Source organism: Martes martes (assembly GCF_963455335.1).
Source record: "Martes martes genome assembly, chromosome: 10".
Classification (NCBI taxonomy): domain Eukaryota; kingdom Metazoa; phylum Chordata; class Mammalia; order Carnivora; family Mustelidae; genus Martes; species Martes martes.
In genome coordinates, this window is record NC_137898.1 from 99,265,810 (window position 1) to 99,275,093 (window position 9,284).

Below are 9,284 nucleotides of genomic sequence, written 5' to 3' on the forward strand. Positions count from 1 at the left end.
GGCAGTGAGTATAGGCACTGCACTGGTACCCACAGATGGCCCTGTGTTTATGCTGGGGGGTGGGGATCTGCAGTGATGTTTGCCAGCTCCTTTGTTCCTTCTGGCATCTCCCAGCCCTTTCTTTCTCTCTGGGGACTTGCTCTGAGATTAGTAACACTTCTGTATGGCCCAGGTGTTTTTGAAACTGCTGCTTATAATCTTCATCTCCATAAGGCTGTTTGTTGTGTTGTCTCTTTAAGGATGCGGACTCAGTTTTCTGTCTGTTCTCCCAATTCTCCCAGAGCCAAGCCTATGGGTTTTTAAAATTCCAAGGTTTGGGTGATGGGTATTAAGGGAAGCACTTGTTCTAATGAGCAGTGGGTGGTGTTATGTAATGATGAATCATTAAATTCTACTCCTGAAACCAGTACCACACTATATGTTAACTAGCTAGAACTTAAATAAAAATTTGGAAAGTCGGTGGCTCAGTTGGTTAAGCATCTTGTCTTTGGTTTAGGTCATGATCCAGGGTCCTGGGATCAAACCTCCTGTCAGGATCCCTGCTCAACTGGGAGCCTGCTTTTCTCTCTGCCTGCAGCTCCCCCTGCTTGTGCACTCTCTCTGACAAATAAATAAATAAAATTAAAAATTTGGAAAGAAAAAAAAATGAAATTCCCGGGTTTAAGTCCCACTGGTTGTAAGAATTCATGAAAATTCATCCCTGTTATTTTCAAAGCCAGATGTTATGGGAACTCATCTTCCTTGTGTGAGCTCCCCTGTGTAAGGGTCTGTTTCAAATCTCTCCTCTTTGCCTGTGGGTCCCCCCACTTCCTTGACAGACAGTCCTGTGGTGTGTTTAACTCCCCACTGCATCTCTGCCCTTCTTCTTCTCTATCTTTAGTTGTGAAGTTTCTTCTGCCAGTCTTTGGGTCATTTTCTGGGTTATTCTACTGATGTGAGTGTTGATCTGTTTGTATCTGTGGGAGGAGGGGCGCTTAGGGTCCTCATACTCTGTCATCTTCCCTTGAAGTTCACTCCATAGTCTTTTAAAGAAATGTAGCTGTAAATGTATAATTCTCCCTTTAAAAAATTAAATTTATCTTTTTTACTTACCCACATAATTTTCTTGTGTTCATTCCTTTCTTCAGCTCTGAGCTACCATCTGGTATCATTTTCCTGTACCCTGAATTACTTTTTAGTATTTATTGCAATGCTGCTCTTCTGGAGATGAAATCTTTCCACTTTTGTCTGTCTTGAATGTATTTTTCATTTGTTTTTGAATGATGTATTTTGCTGCATATAGAATTCTAGTTTTTTTTTTTTCTTCAAACACTTAAAAGTTGTCTTTCCATTGTCTTGGACCACCTAGTTTCCAATGAGAAGTCAACAGAATTCTCACTGTTGTTTGTATGTAAGATTTGTAGCTGGTTCTAAATTTTATCTTGGTTTTCAAGAGTTTGAGTCTGATGTGCCTGTGTGCTGGGTCCTCTGTGTGAGTATGTGTGTGTGTTTATCTTGCTAGGAGTTTGCTAATTAACATCTTTCAACAATTTTGGAAAGCTCTCAGCCATTGTCTCTTCAACAATTTCTTCTACCCCATTCTCTCTTTTTTTCTGGTATTTGAGTTACATGTATGTGTCTCATAGATCTCAGATACTTCATTGCATTTTCTGTCTTTCTAATTTTTGTGTTTTGGTTTATATAATTTCTGCTCTTTTTCAGTTATAGATCCTTTTCTTCCTCTGTGCCCAGGCTGCTTCTGATCCTATTGAATTAATTCTTCACTTAGGGTATTATATTTTCCATTTCTAGTGCTTTCATTTGATCATTTTTATCATTTCGGTCTCTCTGCTGACATTCCCCCATATGTCTGTGAATGTTGTCTAGCTTTCCTTGTAGATCCTCTAATATTTTCATGGTTATTTTAGAGTCTCTGTCTCATAATTCCAATGGCTCATCCATTTCTTGGTCTGCTTCTTTCCTCTCATGATCATGAGTTGGATTTTCGACTTTGTATGTCTCCTACATTGTACGTTGTACATTGCATACAGTGTATATGAGAATAGTAGAGGTTAAAGGAAATAGTATTTTCTGTGGAAAATTCCTTAGCCCTTCTTCTGTCAGAATGCCTAGAATCCCTAGCCCTGTAGAGGCACCAAGCAAGTACCAGTAACTCCTCATAAATTTCTTTGATAATTTACAGGCTAGACACCTGCTTTTTGAAACATGAGAGATTTCTGTCTGCTTCACAGCCTGTTTTCTAGAGTTTTGAGTCATTAGAAATTTCTGTTGGCTCTGCAGTTCTATCCTTGTCTTTATATACACAAGGAGAGCTCTCTCTGTTCTACTAGTCTGCTTTTAGTCTTGGCATTTGCTGTTTGCACTCAGTAAAAGCCCGGAGTGCCTGGGAGCGATTTCTCTCCTCTTTCTGCTTTGCTCTCACACTTCATGGAGCATCATTTTACTTGATTTTTACTGATTTTTACTTGATTTTTACATCATTTTACTGAGCACCTTGTATGGGATCTCTCTACGCCCTTCTGCTCTGCTCTCAGCCTTTAGCTTATAATCCATGTGCCTTCTATGAGGGCCTATGGTAAATAGCAGGCAGGTGCACACACTGTGCTTGGGGCTCCTTGGGGTTCTAGTTCATCATGCTAGTTCACATGCAGTCATTAAAAATTCATTAAAATGTGGCTGGCTTCTCCTTATCACCTACCACGATGACTCTTGCATCTTTCAGCATTTCTACTAGGATGAAAACAGCTATAGATTTCTACTCTTAAAGGAAGGACTCTTTACTTTCTAGAGCTTCATTTAGTTAGATTTCTTTTCTGTCCTCAGGTCTCTTTTGGGTTGAAGAACTATGATTTTGTAGCTTATCTGGTTTTTAATAATTAGGGTAACACCAAAAATCTTTTGTGACTCAAAGTCGGAAGGCCTGAAATTTGCATTTTAATGACCTCTAATAGGAGGCAAAGTCTGGATCCAAGAAAGGGTAGGAAGTAGAATCCAAGATTCTAGTATAAGCCAGGACTCTAGAAAGGGTTGATGTAAAAACTAACCACTCAAAGGGAAACTTATATCTCTTTAGGCTGGTTCTAGAATGAATAGGAAAAGAAAGAATGAACCTACTTGGGAATTTTGAACCACAAGCCCACACTCTTGCTGTTTTGGGGACAAAATTCATGCTAGCTATGTGGTCTGAATACTCTCAGGCCAGATTTCATTTTAAAGTGGCCATAGATTGGTATTGCCCCTATGCTCCTGGCCTGGCAGGAGCAAAGCAAATCTTCCCTGTACAGTTGATGCATGGATGTGAGCTCTTTCTGTACCTAGAACAGTCATGACTCATGGTCCTGAAACATACAGTGCTCCAAAGCATTAGATACTCAACATACTAACTGATGTTTTTGTCCTTTGTGCATAAACTGGGCCTTCTCCTTATTTTACTAAAGCACAGACTCACGTGTGCTCTGAGAGGAGAGAAAGTAGATCTGCAGGCCGTGATTCCTTAAGCTTGACGGCAGGCTGCATACCAAGATAGGATACCCTGCCAGTTATGAATGTCTTCAACATTGACAAGAGTGGCGAGGATTTCCATCTAATCTGTGACCCAAAGGTCACTTTGCTGTTCATCATTATGCCTGAGGAGGCCAAGTATAAGTTCTGTGACATGAGAAAGATCTTTGTGGGCACCAGCCAGATTGACAATCCTCTTAGATTGATTTGGGGCTTGGCCAAAGCAATTGGGCATTCCATCAAGTTCTGCTAGTTATGTATGTTGACTGAATGTGCTAACGTGGGCCACTGACAGAGAGAGAGAGAGAGAAGGAGGGAGACAAGCTGCTCTTGATGTGGCTCGTGTGAAAGATGGCAATAGCTTTGCCACCAGGCTTTCTAAAATACTCATCTTTGGAGAACACAACAAGCCATGGATCTCCGTGCCCAAAGGAAAGAGTAATTGCCCTCCTCCCTCCCATTGCTGAAGACAGAGACTATTATCCTGATTGAGCAATGGGTGCAGTGATTTCCAGATAAGAGAACGGGAGAGCTCCTGGCAGTTAATTAAGGATATATAACCACGGGGGAGAAAACAAAACATTTTGAGAGACCCGCCACCTAGGGAATAGGCACTCACAATTTTTTCTTAATTACCAAAACACATGAAGAAACAAGTCCGTGTAAATGAACGTCAGCAGGAAAAACAAACAAACAAACTGAAGGGTCAGACTCCCTAGATTGATATTGGAATTATCCAATACAGATTACATATCAAAAGTGTTTAATCTGTCAAAATTTTAGTTGCATAATGAAAATGAGAATCTTAAAAATCATAGTATTGAGGGGCGCCTGCGTGGCTCAGTGGGTTAAAGCCGCTGCCTTCGGCTCGGGTCATGATCCCGGTGTCCTGGGATCGAGCCCCGCATCGGGCTCTCTGCTCAGCAGGGAGCCTGCTTCCTCCCTTCTCTCTCCGCCTGCCTCTCTGCCTACTTGTGATCTGTTTGTCAAATAAATAAATAAAATCTTAAAAAAAAAGAAAAAAGAACTTTAAAAAAATCATAGTATTGAATGAGAAAAGCAATCTAAAATTGGTAACAGATAAATGAATTTGTCTATTCATATAACAGCATATCCTAGAGCAATTTGAAAAAAAAATGCACTGGAGCTATACATACCAACATGGGTGAATCTGAAAAATAGAAAGAAAGTGAGACAAGCATTTGGAAATACATATAGTAACTCTTTTTTTTTTTAATATTTTATTTATTTATTTGAGACAGAGAGAGTTCACAAGTAGGCAGAGAGGCAGGCAGAGAGAAAGGGGGAAGCACGCTCCCCGGTGAGCAGAGAGCCCAACGCGGGGCTCGATCCCAGGCCCCTGAGATCATGACCTGAGCCAAAGGCAGAGGCTTAATCCACTGAGCCACCCATGCGCCCAGTATAGTAGCTCTTTTAGATAAGCTACAAAACCTAGAAAAATTGAACATTATATTGTTTAGTGGCACATCATATATAGTAAAGGTAATTTTTAAAAGTATCTTCTAATTTATAATTCAAAATATTGGCTTCATATGCATGGGAAGGAAAGGGAGAAGAGGGGGGAGTGCAGTTAGCTTAGAAGATTTATTGGGCTGTATGTTATTTCTTAAGCCGGGAGTTTTACACACAGGTGTTTGTTTTTATTAACATTATTTAAGGATGTGAGTTTATTTCATTCATTATTTTGTATGAATGGTTCACTTTTTAAAACTCAAATCTTGTTTTAAGATCAGTGATCTAAATCTTTCTTAGGAAGACTTCACTGACTATAAAGCTGTTTTTTCTCTGAAGACAAAATATCAAATAGGTCCATCTAGTGGTGGATTACAGAATCTCAAACAGGGATACTCCAGCGTAAAGAATACAGGAGGAGGTAAGGCTTTTGCTCAAAGATAGCCCTTTCAACAAATAACCCAGTTAAAAAATGGGCAGAAGACGTGAGTAGACATTTCTCTAAAGAAGACATCCAGATGGCCAACAGACACATGAAAGATGCTCGACGTCACTCAGCATCAGGGAAACAAATCAAAACCACAGTGAGATACCACCTCAACCTGTCAGGATAGCTAAAATCAACAACACAGGAGACAACAGGTGTTGGCGAGGGTGCGGCGAAAGGGGAACCCTCCCACACTGTCGGTGGGAATGCAAGCTGGTGCAGCCACTCTGGAAAGCAGCATGGAGGTTCCTCAATAAGTTAAAAATAGAGCTACCCTACGACCCAGCAATCGCACTACCAAGTATTTACCCCAGATATCCAAACAATACTGATTTGAAGGGATACATGTACCCTAATGTTTATAGCAGTGCTATCAACAATAGCTGAACGATAGAAACAGCCTGAATGTGCGTCAACTGACAAATGGATAAAGAATATATTCTTTATATACACACACACACACACACACACACACACACACAATGGAGTGTTACTTGAATGTTACTCGTCCATAAAAAAGAACAAAATCTTGCCATTTGCCATGCCGTGGATGGAGCTAAAGAGTATTACGCCAAGTGAAATAAGTCAGAGAAAGATAAGTACCAGATGATTTCACTCATATATGGAATTTAAGAAACAAAACAAATGAGCATGGGGCAGAGGGAGAGAGAGGCAAAAATGAGAAAACAGACTCCTTAACTATAGGGAACAAACAGGTTTACTAGAGAGGAGGTGGGCGGGGGGGTGGGCTTAACGGGTGTTGGGCGTTAAGGAGGGCACTTGTGATGAGCACTGGGTGTTGTATGGAAGTGAGATATCACTAGACTCTATATCTGAAACTAATATTACATTGTATGTTAACTACCTGGAATTTAAATAACTTGAAAAAAAAAAAGCCATGAATACAAATAGAAAAAAAAATCAGGACTCAAGTGACGAACTCTTTGTTTTCAGAAGCGCGGTAAAACTTTCAGTTTCTCTCTAACTTGTTGAAAGATTAAAAATTAACTTTAGGCAATTTGTGGGGCTCCAGCCTCCTATCTGCATCACTTTTATCCCTCACCGGCAGGTTTTCCCCCTTACTTCCCAGTGCTGTGGCCCTTTCCTCCAGACCTTCTGTTCTTTATTGCATCTCCCCTGCCTGAGCACTGGAGAGCTCCTTCTCACCCCGTTTTCTGTCTATGTTCCAATGCTGCCCTCATCTCTACTGTAAGGTCCGGAGATATATTTGTGCGGCTGTTCAAGATTCAGGTCACTCTATCTGTGTGAATAAATTCGCAAAATGCGCAGAGGACAGAACTGTTTGCAGCACATGTTCCCCCCCCCCCTTTTTTTTTAAGATTGATTGATTGATTGATTTGAGAGAGAGAGAGAGCACACAAGCGGGAGGAGGGTCAGAGGCAGAGGGAGAGGGAGAAGCAGTCTCAGCACTGAGCAGGGAGCCCAACGTGTGTGAGGCTCGATCCCAGGACAGTGGGATCATGACCTGAGCCAAAGGCAGACGCTTAACAGACTGAGCCTCCTAGGCGACTCCCTACCCTCCATTTTGTATTTTTAAAAAGGATACATATGTATTTTCATATATAGAAATTATGTGGGGTAGGACACACAAGAAACTGATAACCTGGGCCTTTAGAGTTATGGGGGGAGGACTCCGGGGAAATTGAGAAAGAGACTTTGTTTTTCTTATACTGTTGATGCTGGGTTTTGTTTTTGTTTTTTTTTTTCGGCAATGTGCATATATTACTTCTTTGTATAAATTTTAAAGCGAGGAAATACCATATATTCTATCCATGTAGATGCTATGACACTGATAAACTTCCTACAGATGAAATACATTGATACTTCCTAAGGGATTTCATTTAGATCTTCTGCCCTAGATATATTTGTGGAAACGTGTATGTTTGTGCGCTGTGGCTGGAGTGTAAGACAGACTTGGGTTGCGAGGGGAATGGTCTTGCTTGGACTGAAAGGCTCTCTCGTGTGTGTTTGGACATATTCTTTGCTCTTAATATTTAGCTGTGACTTGTAGCTTAAAGTGATTTATCTTACAGTTGACCTTTTTTTCCAACTAGGTCAAAAACAATTAGTTGACATTTTTTATTTACGTTTCAGTCTTGATATTTTATCAACTGCGTAAATCTAACAGCAATCTCAGAACGGCACATAACCTTTGCAAAGATCTTATTTTAGATACTAGCTGGAAGACACACTGTAATTCCTTTTATCTTAGCAAACTCCAAAATGAATGTACAATTAAGGATCACCAGTGAAAATGCAAGGGTTTCTGAGCAAGTATTTTGTGGTGGATGGAGTGCTTGATGCTTCCGCGTTCACTCGCCCTTCCCATTGTATGGCAGCAAGAAGCTTTGAGGAAATGCCCTAGCTCCACTGATAGGCCCTGGTTAAGAAGCCAGTGACTGTTTCAAGGACCTAGCCCTGCCGTTGTTTGGGGGAAACATAAATGGGCCCCCAAAGACTGAGGATAAAGACTTTCTTTTGGTGGCTTAGAGAGAGGCAGTTTCTCTCCTCTTCTGGATGTAAACAAAGGAGTAAGCAGGCCTTATTGTAACTGGCAGCTGTCCTGCAGCCTAGGGGGGAAACCAGTCCTGGAATGATACAGATCCTGTGGTTATGGAGAAAAGAGAGGGAAAGAGGCAATGGTCTTGATGACACAGGTTGCTCAACCAACCAACCATGGAGCCTGCCCCATCCCTACTACGTGACGTCTGCACCTGTACCCCAACTGCCCTTCTTCCTGCCATCAGGGTCATCTCTGTTCTTGCCCATTGTTTACTTCTAGGAATAATGAGCACATCGGGCAGCTGCTGGGGACTGAAGCTAGGAGAATGTGAGACCAGCTTAGAGGGCATTTGTAATAATCTCGAGAGCACCGCTAACTGGGGGCGACAGAACTAGACCGCAGATCTCCCATGCCAGAAAGACTCGGTGGGTTCAAGTGGGGCAGAAAAAACCCAAAATACCAAGTAAAGGGAAATGGTGGTCAACCACACTAAATTCTGCAAACAGTGCCCACACCTCTAAAATCATACTCATTACGTAGTCTAGTCCTGTCACAGTCTTGTCACTTCTCCAGGATTACGTCTTAACTCCAGCTAGGTTAGACAGCTCGTGTGTCTGTAAGCACACTGTGCTGGTTACCACGTTATTGTTTCTCAGTGCCAGATTCACCCTTCGCCTGAATTGAGAAGACACGGCGCAGTCCTCTCCCTAGAAGGCATCTTCGCTTGCCTAGCTTATTCCTTTGCGTCTTCCAAGACTTGGTTCAAGCGAAACTTCCTCTAAAAAGCTTTCCATGATCTTCTCTGTTACACAGAATCCACCTGAGCACAACTCCGTGGAGCCCCTCTTGGCTGTAAAGGCTTTATATGAGGAGAAGCTCATTTGAATAATGATCAGATGTGAAATAAGCAGAAAACAGAAGAGAGGATTAAGTAGCAGCTGTTACAAGGACTGACTCAGGAATGAATGGAGTACCAGCCCCTAAAGGTGCTTCCTCAAGAGAGGGAGGCAGACACATGAGTTATAATGGTGCACACATCCTTATGTCACCTCCTGAGTTAAAGTAGATATATAGCCTATATTGACGTATGTCTTTGTGTATGTATATATAAAACACTAATTATTATACTTCACTATGTATGTATATATAATCGAAAGCCTGAAATGGACAGATTTTTTTTTTTAATCCATTTGTAACTGGGGCAAAACTGATCTGGCTCTAAATTAATGAGAATGACACACTATAATAGCAATTTGTGTTACAAACTGTTCTTGAGGCAACCATCTGTACTACACAAAT